Source organism: Indicator indicator, chromosome 17, assembly GCF_027791375.1.
Source record: "Indicator indicator isolate 239-I01 chromosome 17, UM_Iind_1.1, whole genome shotgun sequence".
Lineage (NCBI taxonomy): Eukaryota > Metazoa > Chordata > Aves > Piciformes > Indicatoridae > Indicator > Indicator indicator.
Window position 1 is genome coordinate 1451203 of NC_072026.1, and position 24235 is coordinate 1475437.

Sequence of the window (24235 nt, forward strand, 5' to 3'; positions counted from 1 at the left end):
AACCATGCAGGGGGACAGGAAAACAAAGACCACAGATGTGAGGAAAGGAGACCCTCTAAGTGGGGCACAGGACTCGTGACTGAAAGAAGGAAATGAGCTGCCAGCTCTGCGGCAGGCAGAGTGAGCTGGGCACCAGGAGCTGAGAGAAGAATCAGCTGTCAGCTGAGAGGGAACGAGCACTGACCTGTCAGCCAGAAGAGAAAAGAGGGCAGAAGACCTGCAGATGTAGCAAGCTGCAGGGAAGAGAACTGTCCAGCTGCCTGCCAAATAACACTGCAGAGGGAAACAACCCCAGGTGATCTGTCTGTTCGATTGTCTGAGATCATTTGTATTTTTATTCATTCCAGGGGCTGGGATTTATGGAGTTTCATATGGAGAGGATAGTTATCATGAATCCATTCACCAGGATGCCTCCTAGAGAAGCTTCTTTGTGATAAAGAAGAAAATGTTTCCTATGACTGCTTCAGAAAAACTCTGAAGTAACCTTTTTTTTCTTTTTTGCTCTCAGCTTCCCCTGTTTGCTTTCCCCAGCAAACAGCCTCTTTGGATCGCTGGTTTCTACCTTCTGTGTTGTGCAAACACTAAGCAGTACAACTGCAACCTTATCAAATGCATAAAATAGGATGTGAGGTGTGCAAACACATTCTCTTACCTGAGTAAGCAGCACACTGATGGAGGATTTCTGCTCTAAAAAGGCAGTAGAGAAACAAGCCGAGGCCAATGAATGGCTAATCCAAAGCAAACTACTTTTGGTTGTCAGATGTGTTCTCTAAAATGCTCCAGACAGACCATGAAGGAACTGTAATTCATAAAGGACTACCTGACCCAGATACCTGATCACAGAATCACAGAAAATACCTGGTTGGAAGAAACCTTCGAGCTCATCCAGTCCAACCTTCGACGCAGTTTAGGGTCAGTCAATGCAAAACCATGTCCCTAAGTGCCAGCTCCACAGGCTGCTTGAACACCTCCAGGATGGCGCCTCCAGCACTGCCCTGGGCAGACCATTCCAATGTGTGAGAACCCTTTCTGGGAAGAAATATTTCCTAGCATCCAACCTGAACCTCCCCTGGCACAGCTTGAAAACATTTCCTCTGGTCCTGGCACTTGCCACCAAGGAGAAGAGAGGAGAGGAGATGTTTGGGTTTTTTTTCTTGATTTAATTTGTCTCAGTTTTGATAGAAATTATTTGAACTCATTTATAAATAACAAGAGTGTCAGAACTGATACGTAGGTTGGAAAAAAACCCACTTTGTGTTTTTCCAGTGGTAATGGGGTTTTATTGTTATTATTTTCTTTCCAGAATGTCTAGCAAGAACCAACAATATTTGATGTTAGTGGTGTATAGTGAGGCAATTGTGACAGAACTGATGTCTTTCTTGCTTAAAGATTCCCAGGAGAAGTATTAGGAGAAAAATACTCACCCTACTTATGGAACAAATCAGACTAACTCCAGGCTGGATAAAACAGTGTCGAGTGATGTATGCTGCAGAAGCTTAATGAAGTTTTGGAAGAGACAAATTGCAACAGCACCCCCACAATAATGATAACAAATATAATGTATTGTCAGCTCATGCCTAGGAAATCTAGTGAGAAATACAAGGTGGTTAATCCAATGCCAGGGTTTGTGTGTGTCAGAGATTGTAAGTTGAAACATTTCATGCTGCTGCAAAACCTTTTTGGTTGTTTCCTGAGTTGCATAGAGGAATTGTGGAACTCCTCAGCTACCTGAAAGACTGCTGGAGAGCTTTTCAGCTGAGCGTCCTAAGTGAAATGGCATTTGCTAAACCTTGTTGTGACTGAGCACAACCATGAACAGGCCGAAATGCCATCAGTTTGCAGAGTTCTGCTTTGAGGCTTCTTGAGAGGTGGCAACTTCGAATGCCTTACAGAATCCTTGTTTCCATATGCCTGGGTCTTCTGGAGTTGGGGGTCACATGCAATTAGGATTATTTCAGACCATGAGATCCATGTAGCCAGTGGGAATGAGTGCAAATTTCTCAGAAGAAAAGGCAGTAGTGATAAGGTCATAAAAAGTGGAAACCATAGGGAGTGTCTTGAAAAATAATGGGGTAAAAGGGAATTTAAGCCCAGGTTTCTGTCTGGCTTTTGTTTTGGTATACAGTAAGAAGTTTCAGTCAATAGCTAACTTCATCTTATGGTTAGATACAACAGTTACAGACCCCAAAACCCTAGGAGAACAAGCACTGTTCATTTGGTTCTTTCCTTTGGCCTGTGGGAGAAGTGGAGAACAAATAGGTAAATCCCTGAAAGGTGACACAAGTTTCCTGTATTCATGGAAAAGATTCAGAAAACAATTCCTTAGCTTCCCAAGAGACAATGTAGGGCTCCCTCTGTATTGACTGTGCCTGCAGAGCACCATTCAGTTACTGTTGGTACTAAATGATTCCAATTAGTAACAAGTCCTAAGCAAATTTGTGCTGCTGGAATTGTTTAGTTGTTTATTTAGTGAACCATGATGTTAGGATCTCCAGAGATGTCCTGCAGCATAGCATTGGTAAACTTAGTGTCAGGACACTTCTAGCTTCTTAGAAACTTGTGGGAGTTAAAAATGTATGAAGACACACTTCTATCTAGCGTACCTGTGTGTCTGTATGTGAATACATGTAAATAAATCTCTCTGTCTTTTCTTGAGGAAGGGGGGAAGCAATGATGATAGCAGAGCTGCAATGTGAACTGCTCAGTTGTTACTGATGGTGAGCCTGCTCAGACTCATCAGACAGTTACACTGGCAGGTGGATGCTGAGCTGCAGTACTGCCAGTAGTGTCATAGGAACAGATGGAGCAGCTGTAGCTGGAAAACCACCCCAAGCACTTTTGCCAAGGTGCTGCCTGCATACAAGACCTTGGTTCTAGGATGGCCAGAAAGGAGAACTTCTTCCCTTTGTTTTCCTAGAGTGTTTTAATTAATTTGTAAACTGGAGGAGTACCAATTTTTCGGCAGGTGCAGTAGGCTTCAGGGAGAGGCCAGAGTCAGGAGCAAATGGGAATGAGGATAAAGAAGCTGGCAGACAAATCTTAGTGCATTGATTTTAGCCTGCCAGAATGTATATTGGATGAGGCTGGAGACCTGCTGACTCGGCCCTCTCCTGAAGACTGCTGAAACATTCAGATTATGAGGCCTCTGAAGCGGCAAAGTCAGGAAGTCAGATTCTTATCAGTAAAGTCATTCTTGTTTTAACTGATAATCACATATGGAGAGATTTTAATTTCTTTAGAAGATAGTATGGGCTAAGGAATTGCCTATTTCTTGTTGTCTTTTTGCATGTTGATGACGCCTGATGCTACAGTTGAAATGATTTTGTCTTTCTGATGATTATCTGCTTGGGACTGCAATGTTTCCATATCATCTCCATTAATTCAGATGTGTTGCAGAAGGAATAGAGGTGATGACTTTTGGCTCATTATTACTCCCTGCTGCCAAGAAACCAGTGTTCTGGTCCAGGTCTTCTCTTTGCTGTTTAGTCAGCCCCTACACAACGTCTTGCTGAGTCTTCCTCAGATGAGTATTTTCAGTGAGTGAAGTCATGAAAGTTAGAATTCTGTCTTGGTTTCAGATATATTGACAAATGTGGTCCATTTGAAGGGAAATTGCTCACAAACCAGAGAGTTTTGTGAGTAATCATGAATGGAAACTTACAATTTATATTACTATTGTTGGTTGGCTTGGTTTGGTTTTGTTGGTTGGCTTGGTTCGGTTTTGTTGCTTGCTTTTTTGTTGGATTTTTTTTTTTGGGGGGGGGGGGGTTCTTCTGGATGTTTTGTTTGCTTGTTTTTAAGATGTTCCAGTTTAAGTTATCCTGCTTTTATTTAGAAAGGAATGTATTCAATGGTGGGATTATAAAACCACATGTGCTTTGGGTGTCCTAAGGTTCTGTTAATATACTAAGGCTGCAGTAGGAATGTGAAAGCCACTTAGGTTTAGTTATCGTCTTAACAAGTTAAGTAAACTATCAGATTCCTATTTAGTCATCAGTGTCTTTTATAAAGACTAATGAAGAAGTGATTCAGACCATTATTTAATTCTCACAGTAAAGGGAATTTTTGCAGTAAGGTCCTGAGCTGCAGAGTTGTAAAGGTAGCCAATGGATTGCTGTAGAAAGTGAAGCAAAGATGGCACTCCCCTCCACAGGAACAAGCTATTAATGGGTCCAGTTAGCTTTATCTGCCTTTCCTCTCTCTTCTAGTTGTCCTCCTTTTTGTATTACTTTTAAGTGTTTGAAGTCCTAAATAATATGCACATCTCATCTTCCCCAATGTCTTTTAAACATCCTTCATAACCTAATTCTAAATTGCCAGCCATGCACATTCTCCTTCTGGGTTGTGTTTCCCCTCAGGTCAGGTGGTAATACATGTGTTGCCTTTTAAGAATAAAAGATGATTCACCACTCACAATTATGTAGTGTGGCTGTGAACTCTTCAAACAGCTTCTGGCTTGATGGCTTGAGGCAGTAGAGGAGGGAAAGATCTGTGCTTGATAGCTGTGTCTGCTTTACATCATCAATAGCTGTATTTATTAATGAGAGGAGCCTGTGTCATATCCTGAAGTTCTTTAGATACACAGGTACGATGTCATATATGATTTTTTTCCCAATACATGTGAATTTTCTCAGCTCCAAAAATGAGTTCTGTTACTTGACTGCTATAGACATGAGTAAATTCCACTGGTGTTTCATTAATAGAAGGTGATTTTGTTTTTAAAGGGTCTTCTAAGGAAAAAAGTTCAGCTTGCATGCTGGTGCAGCTGAGGTTAGTATGTCACTTGTCAGAACAAATGCTGAGCTGATAGGTGAAGCTGCTTGTTCTTTTGAGCTCATCTCTTTGTAGTAGACTCTGAATAGTCCTCTTGGTCAGAAAATTCAGGTTCCTCTTTATGGCCAGGGCTGCTGCCCTACCTGAAAGGAGTAGTGGATTGTACCACAATTAATAGTTGCAGTATCTTGTTCTAAGGCATCCCCCTCCTTCACAGAGATCAAATTATGCCAGTATATTGTAGTCAGAGTATATCTGAGAGCAAAGTCCTTTAGGTTCAGTAGTATCTCTTGTTCAAACCTCTGTCACTGCAGCAGAGATTATTTCTAGATTGCATAGTAAAAGCTTTGTTATCCTTTCATGAGGAAGACAGTTCTATACATGTGGCAGCTTCGATCCATGTTGTGCTTTTTGATTTAGGTATAAATCATATGCAAGCTTCTGTTGGGGACCTTCATGATGGCAGGGGTGTTTTCCATAAGTATTGTGGAAGTGTTGTCATGAAGCCCTGGTTTCTAGTCTGAACAGCTGTCTTTTCTCTTCTAAGTATGCACTAAATAATTCCAAATCCTCTCTCTGCACTTAAATGATCTTTTGAGCTTGCATTTCTCCTTGAAGGTGCTGTCTGATGTTTAATGTCCTACACAGTAAATGGTCTGTAAGAGAAGCACCTCAAGGGGGATGCCTCAGTGGCATTGTCACAGGATAATTACTTGTTTTGAGAAGTGGCAGCTTTTGATAAAAGAGGCCCTGCAGTATCCAGTAAGTCAGAGAGATTCTCCCACATATGAGAGAACCATGTGAACCACCAGGAGAGAACCACAGTGACAAGTGAGGGTGATGCTGTTGGGAAATGCTAGCTGGGACAGGTGGCTACCTGTGCTCAAGGGCTACTTGGTGAACTGATAATCATGCAGTGCTCAGAATGAAACTCAGCACTGCCAGTCTGCTTGGCTTTGCATGATCAAAAAGCAACTCAGAAAAGACTCTCTGTGAAAGCTCAGAGAACTGTAGAACCTCATCCTATGGTGGTATTCATGCCTGGCTGGAAAATCAATCAATCAGGGATTTGTTCTTTTCTCTATGAAAGTTTTTCCTTATAAAACATTATTCAGAAAATTATTGTAGAGGATATGTCTGTGGTGTACTGAAAACTGTACCTGAGAAAGCAGTTCTGAATAATTTTGAATAGAGACTAAGGGAAAGGAATCTCCTATGGAGACTGACTGAAAGAGTTGGGGTTGTTCAGTGTGGAGAAGGGGAGGCTCCAAGGAGACCTTATTGTGGCTTCCAGTATCTGAAGGGGACTACAGGAAAGCTGGGGAGGGACTTTTTAGGGTGTCAGGGAGTGGTAGGACTGGGGGGGATAGAGTAAAACTAGAAATGGGTAGATTCAGATTGGATATTAGGAAGAAATTCTTCCAAATGAGAGTGGTGAGACACTGGAACAGGTTGCCCAGGAGGGTGGTGGAAGTCTCATCCTTGGAATTTTTTAAGGCCAGGCTGGATGTGTCTCTGAGCAACCTGATCTAGTGTGAGGTGTCCCTGCCCATGGCAGGGGGGTTGGAACTGGATGATCCTTGAGGTCCTTTCTAACCCTGACAATTCTATGATTCTAAAATCTAAATGTATTTAATAACACCAGATTGCAGTGGTTGGTGCCCAGCAGTTTTTGAAGGCAGCCTGGCTGAACTCTGTGTTGATATGTCACAGCATGGGGAAATCACCTCAGAGCAAGGTTTGATGAGAATTGATTGTAGCCTTATCATTGCAAGCGTGTTATCAGATGGGTGCTAACTCATGGCAGGTGTTTGTTTGGATGAGATAATGCTGCAAAGGCCTTGTCACGTGGCTGGAAAAGGGAGGGGATGGCTTCACTGCTGACAGGGGATGTGTCAGAGCTAGTTAAAAGAGAAAGTAAGTCGTGTTTTGATGTATTTTCAGGACAAAAAGAGCAAACATTTGGAGCACTTGGATTTAGGAGTTGATTTTTTGTTCTTTTTTTCTTTGGCCCTTCTTTGCTTGTTGCATGCATCAGACACAGTCATACTGTCATATACTTACATTTCTGTGAGCAAATATACTTGTGCAGGGGATTAATGCATGCACAGCAATGCTATGTTAACAGTGGGGAAAGGGCTTGCTAATAGAGTCAGAAAGATGGAAAGGTGAGACAATGTGGATAAGTAAAATTAGCAATGCCTTATATATATTTTATCTCCTTTCTTCAAGATTTTATTTTCATGTCCTGTCAGTCAGTGTGGTGAAAGAGAAGAAATGCTGAAAGACACTGCAGGGTGAAGGAAGTCTGCTTTCAGATCAGCTTTCTTGCATGGTAGACAATTGCATTGCAACTGGAATTCGGTGCCAAAATGAGGCTGCACTGGATGTTCTTGTGTGGCTAGTGTTTCTGTACCGTGGTTTAGACAGCTGTCCTTTGCCAGGTAGAACCTAGCCAGGTCAGAGCTGCTCCTTATTCCCTTGTCCATTACCGTGTTGGCTCAGAAGTCAAAACACAGTTCTGTTTCAAGGAAAAATGTTATTTTTCTGGAAGTTGTGGCTGCCCCCTCCCTGGAAGTCTTCAGGGCCAGACTGGATGAGGCCTTGAGCAACCTGGACTAGGGGAAGGTGTTGCTGCCCATGGCAGGGGGGTTGGAACTGGATGATCTTTAAGGTCCTTTCCAACCCAAACCATTCTGTGATTCTAAACCTTTCATCCCTTTGTTTTTACACAACATAAATAAAGCCCTAGAGAGCTGTGCTTTGTTCTGCATTGTAACGATCACAGTTGTTCATTTAATACCCCACCAACTAGACAGAGAAGTCTTAAAAGAAAATAAATCTAAGTATTTTAAAATACCCCATGTGCTCAGTAAAGGCAATTAAACACTCTTGTAAATGAGTTCTCTATGGACTTTTTTTTCCTGTGTTTATGAAGTGTAGAGGAATAGAATATGGGAAATTTTGTTAATAAATATGAAAAAAAAAATCTGTGCTTCCTGTAAGTGTTTCTATCTTTATAAAACACTCATTAATGTAGCAGCTAGGCTCTTTTAAGGATATTTGAGGTTAGAACAATGACTCCTATCAGCCTACTCTGGATTTCTTATGAGAAAATATCTTTTAGGAAATGTAGTGGCTCCTGAACCAGTATTATTTGTGGAAGTATTGCTTACTTCTGCCTGCCTGCTTGCTCTCTCAATTGCTTCCTGACACACATAAAGAAAAAGTGCTTTTCTTTATTAATTCAGGTACCATGACATTTGCTTTACCTCTTCAGTTTTGTTTTCCAGGCTCATTATATTCAGGTGCTGAGTGATAGGTGCTAGGAATTGCAGACATTTCACCCTGTGTACTGTCACCACCTGCAGGAAGCAAAGAACAGCTTTTCTTGATCAATATCCCAGAAAATGAAGCAGCAAGAGTTCAGAGCAGGTTTGGTTACCTGTGTGCTTTCCCAGACACTTAGTTTGTAGCAATAAGATGTAAGGGAATTTGTTCTTTTCCTCTGATAGCAACTGTGTGCAAATCAGATGCTTACCACACCCATGGACTAAAGGGCTGAGATTCCTACTAGATGTCTCTCTTTGTGCCCTCTAGGAATATGTTTGAAGAAGATATCAAAATGCAGTAACTCAGCAGGCTTCACAGGAAACAGAAAGCAGTGGAGATACTTTGCTAGAGGTCATGTTAGCTGCAGCACCAGGAAGACATACCAACAGTGATCTTTGGAATCTCAAGTTGACATAAGGGCTGCAAGAATCAAACTACATGACCCAGATTCCCCTGTGTTGCCAGCTGGAATAATCTGAATGGCTAAAAGCAAAAAGCTTACAAGTGGGTGATGAGATTTAAAAAGGAATGGTGGAATATCCCAGAGAGCTGTCAGAGCCCTCCAGAGCCAAGAGCAGAGGGCCAGAGTAGCCCTGCTTTCTTCACTGCAGTATTCTCAGGTTTGGCCAGCCAAGGTCTTCATCAACAACTTAAGCACTTGGCAGAATGCTTTGGATGCCAGTGATGCTGCTTACTCGAGCTGGATAACCTTCCACAACAACTTCCAACTTTACTGTGGTGCTTTGATCCTTCAAAGGAAAAACAAACCCCAGAACACCCCAGCTGTTTCTCCTCAGTTTAACAGTTTCTCTCCAGCCACAGACACCCTCCCTCCCAGGTCTTCTGAGTGCTTTATTTTCTTATTTGCCATTGATGCTTTTCATTTCCAGGGTGAGCCGATTGCATCAGCCACCCTGTTGTGTGTCAAGCAGCAATGAATGTTGTGGTTTCCTTGTTTCAGAAGTTAATTATTGGTTCCTCATACATAGAGAGATATCCCAGAGAACACCTGAATCTGAAAGCCCCCTAGTTTTAAGGAGGTTTAGAAACAGGTTCTGCTTTGTAGTACTAGAGATAAACAAATACTTATTTTTTTCTCCCTTCTAATCCACAGATAAGGGCATTATAACCTTTCTGTGTAGTGTGTCTTCCTCTGTGTGTCTCCCTGTGGATTTTGTTCTTTCACTTCCCACAAAGTCTGCTCTGCTTGTATTTCTATGCAGACTTAAAAAGTCAAGCTCCCAATAAGGTGTGGATTACCACCAGGTATAATGTGTTGCCTCAGAGCCACCCTTAGGTACCTGAAGCATCAACAAGAGAAACCTTGACCAGCATCCTCCAGAAGGTGAACCATAGCAGTATTCACAGAGTACAATTGGTTTAGGAATCCTTCCTCTTCCTGCAGTTGGCAGGGACTGAGGATTTCCTAGATGAAAGTTATCTCCCAAAGGCTTCCTGAAGGAGATATCTCTAGGATAATTTCGGGACATTTCCAGAATTTTTTTTTTCTCAGATTCTGTCACAAATGAATGCATTTGCTGTTCATTAACAGACACTTCCTCTGGGCACAGTACTATGACAACAGCAATACTTGGCAAAAGCAAAGATCTGTCTGCTCCCCAGTATCCTGTCTGCATCCATGGCAGTAACCCAGCACCAAGAGGGAGGACTTGCAGTGCTTATCTCATACCTTCTGGAGTTGTGTTTCCATGGTGAGTCAGGGAATTCTTATCTGTGCCCTGTGCTGAAAGGTTACAGGTTTGGAGTGAGTTTTAAGTAGGGAGCAATTTCCCTGTGTGTCCATCATGGAACTGCATGTTACCATAGCTGATAGGACAGTGAGGGTAGCTGATGGCTTCAAACCCCACCGAAGTGGCATGAAAGGTGACCGTGCCAAGATACTTTGTCTGCTGTGTCTGTTTAGTTACTGATTAAAGATTTTGCACATTTTTTAGATCATTAAACTTGAATAAGGCTTAAATATACCTAATGGCTAGCTAAATTGGTTATAGGCTATTTATGTCAATAAAGAATAAAATTATATTACAGAACAATATGAAAAGACTAAGACAGCTCAGATTGTCAATATGATGAAAATTACTCAAGGCAAGCAATTAAAACTCAAATCCATGACTAAATTACTATTGGTTCTAAGTACAGTCAATCCAATTACACATCATATTGTAGCATACTATATGATCATGGGTACTGTAGCAGAGTGGCTTGTCAATATATTGTCAATAGAGGATTAGAAAAACAAACCTATCATCATGCTAAAATAATAGGCAGATCCCAGTCAGCATCCTTCCACGCTGTTAAATGGCCACTCCGGCAACAGCACCAGAGGAAATGGTTCCAAGCTGCAGCAGGGGAGGTTCAGGCTGGATGATAGGAAATATTCAGTGAAGGAATTCAGTGAAGGTTCTCAAACGTTGGAGTGGTCTGCCCAGAGCAGTGGTGGAGACACCATCCCTGGGGGTGTTCAAGTGGTGCATGGAGCTGGTGTTTAGGACATGGTTTAGTGGTGACCCTGCAGTGCTGGGTCAAGGGTTGGACTGGTTGACCTTGGAGGTCTCTTCCAACCAGCCATGTTCTGTGAAATCTGCCCATGAACTAAACTTAACAGCCTGTAGTTTTATATATATGTTTCCCTGATGACAACCAAATACAAACTTCTACACCACAGTATTTAATTAAACACCCCTGCAAATGAAAGTATGAAAGAGAAATAGATATGTCTGAGAAGCTCTTCAAGGTTAGGATTAATACTAAAGGACTATACGAGCTTTCAACTCAGGGTCTTGCAGAAGGATACTTATATTGTTTGATATAACTCCAGTACTGATACAGCTACAGGCCCATGGCCTGCTACCAAAAGAAACAAAACCATTCATGCATGAGGCAAAGCTGAACCTCAGACTGCAGCAGGTACATTTTGGTGCTGGGCTGTGCTCTGCCCAGCTGCCTGGAAGTGCTCACACAAGCATGTATGGCCAGCCTGCAGAAGGCAGCAGGGCAGTTAGCTGGACAATGAGCCTTCTCTCAACAAAACATGAACCACAAGGTCCTTGTAAAGAGTTAGTGAGCATGAGCTGTTCAGGCTGGGAAATGAAACCTGAAGTAAATGATTCCAAATAGCCTTCCTGACTAAACAACACATCCCTTACTGAAGTTGCTGTCTTTATTTTTAGCATTATCTCCCTTTACCATTCATACTTCAGTGTCTTCAGATCTTTTTTTCTTTTTTTCCCCCCTGGACTTTTCAGAAGTAGCCCTTAGACCCCCAGACTTTATTTATTCCTTGTTAGCAGCAATACTAAGCAAGCCAGTGATGGCAGTGAATGGATTTTTGTTTCATAAATGTAAACTGTAAAACTTAAAAATAATGATGTGACTGCAGCTTTTATGTACTGAAACTCTGACAGCAGTGTGGGACACAGCTGCTTGTCATATTTCTGTAAGTCATGAGGACATACCACATAATGGACTAAAATAAGCATTTCTTTACTTGATTACCTTTTTTTTTTTTTTTTTTGGCTGTGGATTGTGGCACTGAAAGAAAAGGACCATAGAGCAAAGCTCTTAGGTAAGCCCTCAGTCACCTCTTGATTGATTTATTTATATTCCCAGTTGAAAATTTAGTAGTGTGTATGTTTTGATTCCATCTGTTCAAACATAGCAGGAGATGAAAGGAGAGAATCTGCAGGAATTTCATGCAGTACCCAAAGAAATTATTCTATAAATTAGGCAGATCACAATAAATCTTGTACCAAGTTTCTTTAAATTATGATGGTATAAAATATTGGAACAAGTGGAACCCAGCTGTATTTTTCACAGACCTATAAGTACTATGAAAACTGTGATCATCATTTTAGATCTTGTTAAGGCAATTTAAGAATGGAGGGTGACTCCTTCCTGCAGACCAAAACCAACATGGACATTTGTAGAGGAGGAGCCACTGGGAAAGGCATTATTTCTGATAAATTAGGAAATCCCATTGAGAAAACAGATGTCTAATATTTATTTGTTTGTTTGTTTGTTTGAAAAGGAATGTGTTTTCTACATTGTTGCATTACTTTTATAGCCTTGCTTAAGATATTTCCCCAGTAATGGAACAGATTATTTGCATCTTATGCCAAGGAACTGCTTAGGCTTACTTGCAGCTTTTATGTTCTGCTGTGAAGAACTCTGTAGGATTTACCCCAATTCTACCTTTTGGTATTAGGCTGTGAGGGGCTGGAAATATGAGTAGAACACTGAGCAGTACTAAGAAAGAGGACAGGCAGCTGCTCTTCCATCTTAGCATTTCCCTGAAAAGGGCAAGTAACACAGCACCTGCAGCTTGAAGTGAGCATTCTCCATTTCTTCTACCAGCCACAGGATACTTGGTGCATGGAACTAAGTCAGCAAAGGAGCAGAGCTGTTATTTCCTTTTTTCAGCTTTCAAGAAAATATATTAATGGAAAGCTGTCTGTCTGCTGTTCGTCCTGCAGATGATTTCTAAGTAATGTCTTGCATCTGCCAAGTATATTTTTAATTTTTCTTTAGCTTGCTATTCATATTTCTAAGCTCTCAACTTTCATTTCTGCAAGGGCTTTCCTTGATAAAAGCCATGTCCTATTCACATCAGCTGGAGTGATATATGGATGTCCTGGGGAGAGTACAGCTTAGCCTAGTGTCTAAGGGGAAGCTTTATGCAGCAAGTACAACTGCTCTGGAAATGCTATCTGCACAATGGAGTAGAAACCTGCTATGGGAGGAGAGATAGAGATACGTATTTAGGAAGCATCATCTCTTTCAAATAAACTGTCTCTGCTGGTGAACAAGATTAGCATTTTAAGGAATTGGGTTTTTTTCCAAAGTTCTTGGCTTAGTTCTGTTTATATTTAGAGATTAAAAAGAAATCAACCATGCAATTTGTCCACTACATCAGGCAATTTTTGCCCTGTTCTTTCTGTGTGTCACCAACATCTCTAGAAAATATACCAGTCATGGAAAAGTACAACTGGCAGAGTTAAAAAAGAGAATGACTCTGTGGAAGTAGCATCCCCAACAAAAGGCTGGGCTTCCCAGACTGTGCTATTAAGTCAGAAAACATCATCTTCCAAAGCAGAGATTACTGCAATAATTCAACATTTCTTGGTGGCTGTTAACTTGAGCTCTAATCTTGATATTATTATTATTATTATTGTGCTGTGGCATTCCTTCCAAAAAGTTTACTCTGCCATTATTCTGATTCTTCCTGTACTGCTCTGTGACCAGTCTATGCTGGCTTACAGAAACTGTTTCTACTGGTAGTCACTTGGTTTAAATAAAGGATAACTCTAGAGTTCTTAGGTTATTTTTTGTGATGGGTTTTGAATATATTGGTCTAGGGGACTTACAATTCTTTGGCTTTGTACAAAATGTAGCATCCAAAGCTTCTGTGACTCAGGTTTGCTGTGTTGTGTGGCTTGTGTCTGGACATACCCCAGGCATTAGAGAGGTTCTGCAGTAGGTGGTTGTAATGTTCTAGCCTGTCTGCATTCCAAGGAAGGAGAGCAGATACTTGGAGTGTTCCACTGACTAGCATTTACTATAATAACTCGAGAGATATCTCCCTGTTTGTTTAGAACCAATAGTCTCACACTTGAGTAGAATTATAGGACAAAGTTAATTAACCTTTATAAACCTAATTCATTAAGTTTGCAAGATACAACAAACACTTAAGGAAAACAAGCTGGTGGTAGCATGAAAAGGGAGAGTACCTTTCTTTGTTGTGTTCTGCAGAGGAGGACAGGCTTTAAAAGATGCCCTTACAGCTGTGGCAATAAAATAAGTCAAGGCTTTGTTTTGATCATGTCTGCCTATTTTTCATTAGTTCTGTATAGGCTTTCTGAATCTTGGTTTGACTCTGAATCTGATTTTCCTCCAGTATGGAAAAATTGATTTATTGTAGAACAAATTTATTTTCTTTTCACCTGGTTTGCACAATGAAACCTGGGCAAATTGGATTTCATTCATAGCTCAGTCACAGGAACAAATTGATGTGCTCCTCTATCCATTATGGTCGTGAATGCATCTCCGGATACCTATTTCTCTATACATTTTTTTTGTGGTTCCCTCCTCATTGCCTAGGTTTCCTCACAGGATTTTGGAAAACAATACCAGCAGGTTTTATATTGTGTGTATAGTGAGTGAAATTTGAGCCCACAGGACATGTATGATGTAGGGTGAACACAGAACAGCGTTTTGACATCTGTGAATGAGCCTAATTTTGACAAACAGTTCCTTGAGTGAAATGCTGTTCCTGCAGAGCTGGTCAGTTCATGGAGACAGAGGATGTATGTGCAGAGGCTTTACATAGAACAATGGCTTTTAAAGAGGAATTAATATAGACTATGATTCAGCTACACTGCTGAAATTAAAACCCAATTTTATCTTGCTTTAATCTGTCATCTCTCTTGGAATCCTGTTCTTGGCATCAGGGAGAGACTGGCCTTCAGATGTTGCATCTGAAGTTGCTGGAATTGAGTTTCCTTTTGTGATGGTTTGAAACTGTCTTTTTAATTTTTCCTTGCAAAGTTCAGAACAGAGAAAGTGAAAGAATGTAAACAAGTCACTATTGGGTGTAAGAAAGCAAAATACTGATTGTTCTAAACACTTCCATTGGATAGATAGAAATGTTTAAGAACTATTACCCAAAACAAAGTAGGCACTCTGCACATTCTGCGTTCTGCAGTGGGGGCAGTTGCTGGGCTGTCTGGCTGCTGTTTCTTCTTCTCTTCTGGCTGAAGATAACACGTACTGACCTTGGCAGCTAAGTTAACAACTTTCTGCTCTAACTAACTCTGCTTCTCTGTTCAGGGGGGTCTGGGGGGAAGCTCCTGGGAGAGAGAGAGGCCCCTTTGGGAGGGTCCCCTTGGGGGGAAGCAAAGGGAGATCGGTTGTGCTTTTCTGTTGATTGTATATATTTGTAAGTGTTGTGAATTTTGTATATTTGTATGTATTCATTGCATTTCATTGTAGATTTTAGACTCTGCTTGTAAATACAGCCTTCATTTGCTTCCAGACTGAGCTAGCCTGGTTATTGTTGGGGGAGGGGGGCGAATTTCAGCTCACACCGACACACCTTTTTGTGCATCTTATGATGTGAATGTAACTGTCCTAAAATCATAGAATGCACTGGGTTGGAAGGGACCCCTAGAGGTCACCTAGTCCAGCCCCATGACTAAATCAAGTTGCTCACAGTCCCATCAAGCCTGACCTTGAATGTCTCCAGAGGTAGGGCCTCCACCAGCTCCCTGGGCAACCTGTTCCAGTGTTCCACCATCCTCATGGTAAAGAAATTCTTCCCAATGTCCAACCCAAATGTACCCTGCCACACTGCTTTGGATGCAGCCCAGGCTGCCATTTGCTTTCTGAGCTGCAAGTGCACATTGTTGGCTCTTGTCCAGCTTCTCATCCACTGGCACCTCCAAGTCCTTTCCTGCAGGGCTGCTCTTCATCAGCTTGTACTGATAATGAGGATCATCCCAACCTAGGTGCAGAAGACTGCACTTGCTCTATTTGAAGCTCATGAGGTTACCTTGGGGCTACATCTCCAATTTGCCCAGGTGCCTCTGGATGAGATGATCAAGTTTGCACAAACTAAATCCATCTCTTTTTTCTGGAGCATGTAGTGCCATTGGAGCTTTTGTGTGTCAGTTTAGAGAGAAGCCTGTTTTGAAGTACTGAGAGAACAAAACTTCAGAAAGGCTTTCTGAGAGGAGTTCTTTTAGTTAGTACAGAAAATAGCAAGTCTCTTCTGCAGCTTTTGTGGTTTGGCCTTTAACTTTTCTTTAATTTCCTCTGTGTAACTAGCATGCTTAAAGAATTAGTTCAAAACTGCCTTAATTTAATTGTATTTAATATCAATATATTTTTACCTTTGATGTTTAATTTACTACTGCTATTAAAACACTGATCTCTGCTGGGGGCATTAGCAGACTGGCAGTTGTGTGGTAATTAAGGGATGTTTTGTGGATGTACAAATATTTTGGAGAGAGACTAACAAGATTACATGACTACTTCCTGGAGTCCTCCAAAACTGTAAACATTTAGCTGCCAGCAGATGCCAAAACAAAGATTAAGAGACTCTGCTGTCCTAAATCTCCTGATGAGTCTAACCCTACTCTTCTGGTTGTGTTGATCAAGCTGCAGTGTCCTAGCCAGAAGCAGGCTGGTTTGTCAGTCTTTATATCCCCAGTGATCTCTTATCCAAAATGCCTTTTATTTTTCCTTCCTTTTCCTGTTACTAAGCATTCACAACTACAGAGAGGTGTCCACTCTTGCCAGCTGATTCTTACAACAAAAGAGACTGAAGTGGTTGATTTGCCTAAGGGTGAATTTTCTCAGGAGAAAAGTGGTGCTGGGTAAGCCTAATTAGCCACACATAAACTATTTTGTGTGACTAGATCAATCCTCATAAAAGCTTGATTATGAATTTTGCTCCCAGGCTCCCACTTGAGAAATTGACTTCTTTTTTATTTTTTTTTCAAATCAGAAAGGGATATACAGCCACATGTGGCTCTCAACCAAAATCCTTTCCAGCAGCACAAAGCTAAGTGACTGGGCTGGGTTTCAAGGGGCTCCAAAGGGACTGTGGGCAGTGCCAGCCAACTCCTATAACCGAGGATTAGTGAGTGTTGTCTAATGTTTGATACCACAAATAGCTCTCTGCTGCATTTCTGTGGTAGGTTATGAAGTCCTGAAACTATCAGATGTGATCAAATGCATGTCTGGCCACCATTCAGTGCCTGATCTCTGCCTTTCCCCTTTCATTTACTAAGAGGAATGCACAACCACTTCCCAAGGCCCACAGAGGTGTGCAGACACCTCTGTCTAGCACCCACCAACCCTGTGTGTTTAATCTTTTCCTTCCATCGAATCTCCACGCTTGCCTGATTTTCATCATGCATTAATCACACTAAACTGCCCAGGAGTTCATTGCTTGATAATAACATTTCTGCTTGAATTCATGATATTGTCACTGTGGAGTGTGTTCAGACATGCTGCTTCACTTGAAAGTAACTACTTTTTTTGTAAAACTAAATATCTGAGTGCAGGAGATTAAATGATAGTGTTTTCTCCTGTAGATTTCCCATTGCTGTATATTAGCAGAGCCTTTCATAGATGCTTTATGCATTAAATACTTGAAGACCCTTCTGTTTCACCCCTACAATGTAAGCAAATCATCTAATTTCATAGATTAAAAGCCAAAACTGGTCAGAACAGAAGGCCATGCCTCCTGTATGGCCCTGAAGAATATAGCCTGGATATAGTCTGGATTATGCAATGCACAATGTATATAAGAGTGCTTCTGCACTCTCTGCAATCTCCCTCCTGCTACAAGAATCATGCAAAAACTGTTCTGTTCTTATCTTTACATTGACAGAGGCTGTATCCTGGTTCAGTTCCCTAGATACTGGCCCTGCTTGGAGTTTTTTCTGTGGCACCTGATTTGAATATGTATGTGGAGGTTTGAAGAGTGTTTCCTCACTGTAGTGGTTCTGTGAGTCTATGAATCACTCCACATCTTTCCTCTTCAGCCTTGGAAGCTACCTGTGGGGGCAGCTGGCTTTGATTAGACACCCTCCTCGATGGAGCAGAAACTGAACCAGGCTCTCCATAGCTATGGCTGTTGGACAATTCATTCCCACTTTGTCATCCTCATTATGAAATTACAGGGGAGGAGAGGTATAGCAAGTGGGCAGGAAACTGCCTAGTCCTCCCAAAAGAAACTACCAATATCCAAAAGAATTTTGGAAGAGAGGGTGAAAAAATCTTGTGAAAGGAAACAAAGGGGGGAAAGACAGTTTTGACTTATGCTGGAATTAATTTCATGTGGTTTGTCAAACACTCTTATTGCCCACACCATAGTAGTGCACCAGCAATCCTGTCTGCTTCAGTTCTGCACAAGGCTTGCACAGCACTATCCAACACCATGTAACTTCCCACTGCAGGGAGAAATCCACCTTGTTCATTTAATACTTTTACATAGCTTTAAAATGTTTGGATTAATATTACATAAAGCCTGTTCTGTTCTGAAGAATGGTATCCAAAGGCAAATATTACACTTTTATGCATTCATGTATATATTAAAATGCATTTGAGATCTGCAACTGGAAATGTCTGGGATAAAGCTGGCACTTGGTGTGGTGTGCTTGCATGTATAGGTTTGGTCCACATAACAGATGCATTAATGTCCTTCTCAGGAAGACAGTGTTGTGGAAATTTTATCATTTCTCTTCAAAGGGAAAATACAATTGCTAACAGAAAGTAATCCAGACCCTTGAGTAGTGTGAGGAACTAATATAGGAAAGTGCTGCATGTGATGTAAGAAAGTACAAGAGAGTGGAAGATCTTGATCTGGGAGTTCCCTAAAAGTGCAAAATGCTTCATTTTCACAGCAAGAGTGGTCTGGCATTGGAATGTGCTGACCAGAGAGGTGGTTGAGTTGCCAGCCCTGAGTGTGTTTAGAGGTGGTTGGGATGTGGTGCTTGGGCATATGGTTTAGGGGTGAACCTTGTGGAGTAGGGTTCTCGGTTGGACTTGGTGATCCTGAGGGTCTTTTATTCCAACCTGAATGTTTCTGTGATTCTGTGATTTTAAAATGAGCAAGAATTGATGAAAAAAGAAGAAACTGGCAAGAGATGAGAGAGATTGATATATTTCCCTTCCGAAAGAGTGGACTGAGAAAAGTCTTCCTGTCAGTGGGAAGAGGTACTGCAAATGTGAGTCCTTAGGAAGGAAGCAGAGATAGGGCAGGGGCTGTGACCCTGATGCAGGTCTAGTAAGGGATGTGCTTGAGTTTCAGATGGATGCTGCTGCAGGGAATTGGGTGTGTGGATGTGTTCATGAACCTAGCTAGGCTGGATGCTCACAATGGTTTTATGCTGAGCTGAACGTGGAAAGCATCAGTGAATGAGCTGCTTTTATCTGAATGTCTCACTGAGGAATTCTAATCCCAGGTACTGTGTAACCTTACCTGAGCAGTTAACCATCTATGAATTTCTCATGTGTATTAATAAAGCTTCTTGTTCCTTGCAAGTGAAGATGGAATCAGAGGTGAGAACTTCAGGCTCCTCTGATTTTATTGATTTTTTTTTTTCCTAAGTCCCTTTTGGAAGTTTTTACTAACAGCTCTAAAAATGCTCTCATTAAGCTATATTTTAGAGATTTAAGGTTTGTAGCCCTGTTATCTCAAACTAATCCATGTGGCAGAGCAGGGCTGATAGCCCTTTAGTGACTGTATGGTCTCAAACCAGGTGTGACAAACGTGGTCTTGGATAGACAGGGTGGATGGCTTTAATAGCTCTGGAGGAGAGCCAATGGAAGGAAACTTCTGTTGGGGGTTTGGGTTTTGGTTGGTTGGGGTTTGTGGTGGGTTTTTGGGTTTGTTTTGGTTTGGGTTTTGTGGCTGGGTTTGTTTATTTATTTATTTATTTTACACGTCACGCTGTTTAATTCTAGATACTCATGAGAAAAAATAATAGAATTTAAATCAAAGGCACAAGATGCCAGATTCATTTTAATAAGAGGTCGCTGAAAGCCTGAAGGTGATAAACTTCAGGAAGCGTTAGGAAATATGTGCAAGGCAAAGGAGAGTTGTGACTTCAATAAGGAAAGCTCAGCAACATGCCCTCCGAGGAATCTGTAACAGCTCCTCAGAAGCCTTCTGCTGTCACAGGGCTTTGGCAGAGGCAATGCCACACAATGTACTGTACCACAGTCATACAGCACACAAGTGTTCAAGATGGAGAAATCTTTGCACCTGTCATCTCCCTGTGACTGAAATGTGCAGTGCTCTGGACTCAGAAACAGCTCTCAAACCAGGATTTTTTGTGGTGTGACCATCTCATGGTCATTGTACTTGTGCTGCAGCTGGTTCAAGCTGTGCACGAGAAGAACAAAAATTCTGTCCTGCAGTTCTGCCAGTGTTAGACTGCATGGAAAGAGAGGTTTTTGGCATGTGTAGCTCTCAGCTCACCACATGGGAAACTTTCATGCACTGGTGCACATTGTATGAAGGTTAATGTACAAACTCCATGCTGACTAGCAAAGTCTAAGTCTGGTGGAAAAGCTTCAGGCTCGCTGTCTTTTGCTACGGCTGATGTGCACAGACTAATGCTACAGGACTGCGCTGGGGCGGGGGAGCTGTGTGTCATCTCTGGCCTTTCCTAACAGGAGAGCTGGCCTTGCCTCCCTGTACCAGCTGACACAGGCAATCATGTAAAACAGCTGTACAGTTACCAAAAAAAATACAGCTAGAAATAAGCAGCTGAATACTCCTTTCCAAAGACCTTGTGTCGATTAGTAGAGATTCATCATTAAATATATCTTAGATTTAAAAGACTTCTTTGATAAGCAAAAGTATTCAGGCTACTGAAGGGATTCTGAGCATGGAAGATCTTTAATAAGAAGGTTATACTCAGCCCCAAATACTTTTATCTATTCCAGATCTAGATCTGACTAAATGAAAGTCTTCCCTTGCCTATTCCATCCGTTTGAAAAACCAAAACACATTAAAAAAGAAAAAAAAAAAAGCCTCATTATAACCCTTTATATCTAACCTTATATCTAACCAAGTCTTTCAACAGATCAAATGTATTCCCCAAAATAAAGATAAAACAGAATGTGAGTTTGTGAAGCCCTGAATCATTCTGTATTTCAACCACTTAATGCACTTCAAACACACATATACAAGCAGGACAAGAAAGCTGGCATGGAAATTATAAACAAATTGCAGCACTTCAAGACATCCTATAACTTTTTTTTTCTTTTTCCCCCAGATGCCTTTCAATAATAAGAGCTCTTCCTTGTTTTGGACATCATGTTTTCATGTCTGTTTTGCAACCGTTTATCCTAAGCATGGAATTGAATAGGCTAATGATTAGAGGATTTCAAAGCTTTGCCTTATCTTTCCTGGTAGTCCTTAGCTGCAGAATAGTCTTTGCATACATCTTTTCTGCATAAAATTCTAAGCAGAAGTTCACCACCAAGTTGCCCAGTTGCCACCTGGTGATACATCGAGAAAGCAGAACTTCAGAACTGGACTCCTAGCTGCAGACACTTGGTATCCACTGAAAGAACGCTTCCCAAATTTGGTCATTAATACATGTTTAGCTTGTAACTTCTGTTAATTTCTCTTTAATGAATGATAAGCCCTGCAAAGGCTTTTCAGTCAAATAGCATTTTTGCTTGCTTGGCAGTTTTCCCTAATGAAAGGGCCAAGAAAAATTCTTGGTGTCAAACCAATATAGACTGATAAGCTTTGTGGTGGCAGAAATGGATATCACACAGCTGAGAAGTGAGGTGAGGTTGCTCGGGGTTGACTTTGGACTTCTGTGGCTTTTGGACCTGCTGGGTTCTTCTCTGATGTCCAGCAGAATTATGCTCTTGTTTAAGTTTATTCTCAGCAATGCCTGAGGTCACTGTAGCAATAAGAGAAATCCATTTACAGTGAGTTTCTCTCCACTGCCCTATGACTAGGAACTCCTGTAACAACTTCTCACAATGAAAGTATTTGTCTTTGAGGACACTTTCAGGTACCAATTAAAGCTGGAACAATTTCAGGCTTTCCTTGAGCATTAGGCTACTGTTCTTGGGCAAGAATTTTTTAACTTAACTGACACCATACCTGGGATTGGATAATTCTCTTTTTTTCCCTTATTATTTCAATAAAATAAACATACATATTTGCAAATATTTACTCAGGTAGAACTATTGCTCAGTCTGGAGAGTTTCTAAAGCTTTGTAATACAAAAGCAATTTAGGTGGAGAAGTCACACAGACTTTTTCTTCTGTACGACAAATCTATAACTATACAACTGTGAATTCAGTGTGAGAGGTGTGAAAGAAGAGAGGATCATTAGTTACTGCAGGAGGATTTTATTAGGCAGAATGCAGTTATGCTGCTGGACAAAGTGCAGTAGAGTCCTGTTAACTATTTAACAGCTATCTAAAACAGCAGACACTGTATGAATTACTAGACATGCTCAAAACAGAAAGTGGCTGTGGAGGAAAAGCTTGGAAGAGGACATAGATGAGCATCCAATTTAGCAGCTACTGTTTAATATCAGCACAGTTCTGCCTTTTCTAAGTAGGAGAGAAACATTTTGTATGCGTGTGTGTGTGTGTGTGTGTGTGAAAAATGCTAGAGACATCCAGTTAAAGTCTGTTCAGTAGCTCATTTTACTAAATGATGAGTGTCTATTGTAAAACTCAGACATCAATTATTCAGATGAAGAATCCTTGGCTGTTTGGCAGGGAAAGATGAAGCCACAGTGTGAATGGCTCCTGGAAGTGGCTGCTGTCTTGGGATGACCTGATTGAAAGCGCATGTGCTGCACCTGGCAGGGCTAAAGAAGAGATGACAGGCAGCAATTCCTGCCTATTATTTAAGGTTAAAAGTAGGGACATCAAATTGTCAATAATTAATTACATCTTTATTGAGAAGTTCATGATTATAGCCTTTCTGGGTGCAGAAGGCTGCATGAATCTTCCATGCTGCGGTGTAGTAATTGAGATGCAGTTTAGCATTCCCATCCTGGCACAAAGCGGAGTGGAAGATACTGCTTTATAAACACAAATGCTGACACCTTCCTGCACCCTGCATTAAAATAAATAGCCTGGCTAGACCCAGTGACTATTCCTCAGGGAAAAGGAAAGGACTACTTTCATCAGGAAAAGCTGAAGCCGAGCCAAGTACGTTTCTGTCAGCAGTGGCTGGAGTGGTTCTCAGTGTAAGAAATAGATTAAAATAATGTGTGCATTTCAACAAACTGAGGGAATACTGAAACTCATGTCTCTGAAAACATAGCTAATCTTTAGGAGGCAAGGACTATCTGAGGGAAAAGTTAGGCCCAAGGCAATAGATATTCTAAGAAACCTGGAACTCATTCTTGTGCAACTGAAGCACTCCATTACTTGGGAAGGGCGACTCAGCTTCAACAACAAGATCATGATTAAAAGCAGCAAAGCCAACTGATGATAGTGCATCTCCCACTTGCTGTAACAACTGGTACAAAGACTCTCCTTGGTCATGTGTTAACTTGTCTGGAAGGATTTAATTTACATTTCTGTTCTTGATCCAATATGTTGTACTGTGTCAGGTTCCATCAGCTCCATCTCCTTACACTGCCAAGAACACACAGATGTGATCGGTACAGCCTGGCATCCTTCATTATGTAGCATGAGTTGTATAGATTTTTAGTACAGGCTTTCCTTTAGCTGGCAAGTCTATGGCTTTATCACTTCCTCAGTCCCTCCCTTATACCATTATCTGCGTTTCAAACAGCACATAAATTAAAATCTTTTGCAGACTGTTGAAAAACATCAATATGTAAAAGCAAGGGAAGTGCACTTGGAAGTTCCTCCTCTGGGGCGGTTTCAATGATTTTTAACACAATTTAATAAAGCACTTGACTATTTCTCAATTGAGAATCTTCTCTTAATGTTTTAATTCATGGGAATAGTGGCTAATTTAAGTTTTAGAATGATTGCTACTTTAGACTCCCACTTGAGCTCACTCATGTCAATAGAAAGACTCCTAATGGCTGGATCATTCTTTCTGCTTCTCACTCTTTCAGTTTAACTTTCAAGCTATGATTTTTCTGGCTGTGACTTTTTCTAAAGTTGAATTTATTTGGTTTTATTTGTACAAGACTTCAGGAGAAAATGTGTCCTCTTTAAGGACATCAGCAATCATCCTGTCTTAGGAAACTGAGTACCTTAAATTGGAGAGAAAAATAAAAAAAGAAGGTATTGGACTAATTCATCAGCTAGTGGAACTTATCCTGCAGAATAATCCAATGCTAGGGTATTTGTTTCCTCCTGAATGACAGGAGAAAACCAAAATAGACATCTGTCCATGTCACCAAAATTACATTTCTGACAGAAAATTGACAAGCTAAATTTTGAAAAACTTTCCTTCAGAATGAAGGCAAAGTGCTCTCAAAGTCAGCTTCCCTAAGCCCTCCACACAGAGTGAAGCACCTGCACTTGCTAGGAGAATAAAACTAGTTTAGAAAGACTAATTTAGCAGGGAAATGCTGTTTGTAGTGAAACATGAGATTAAATGAGACTAAATGCAAACATAACTTGTTCA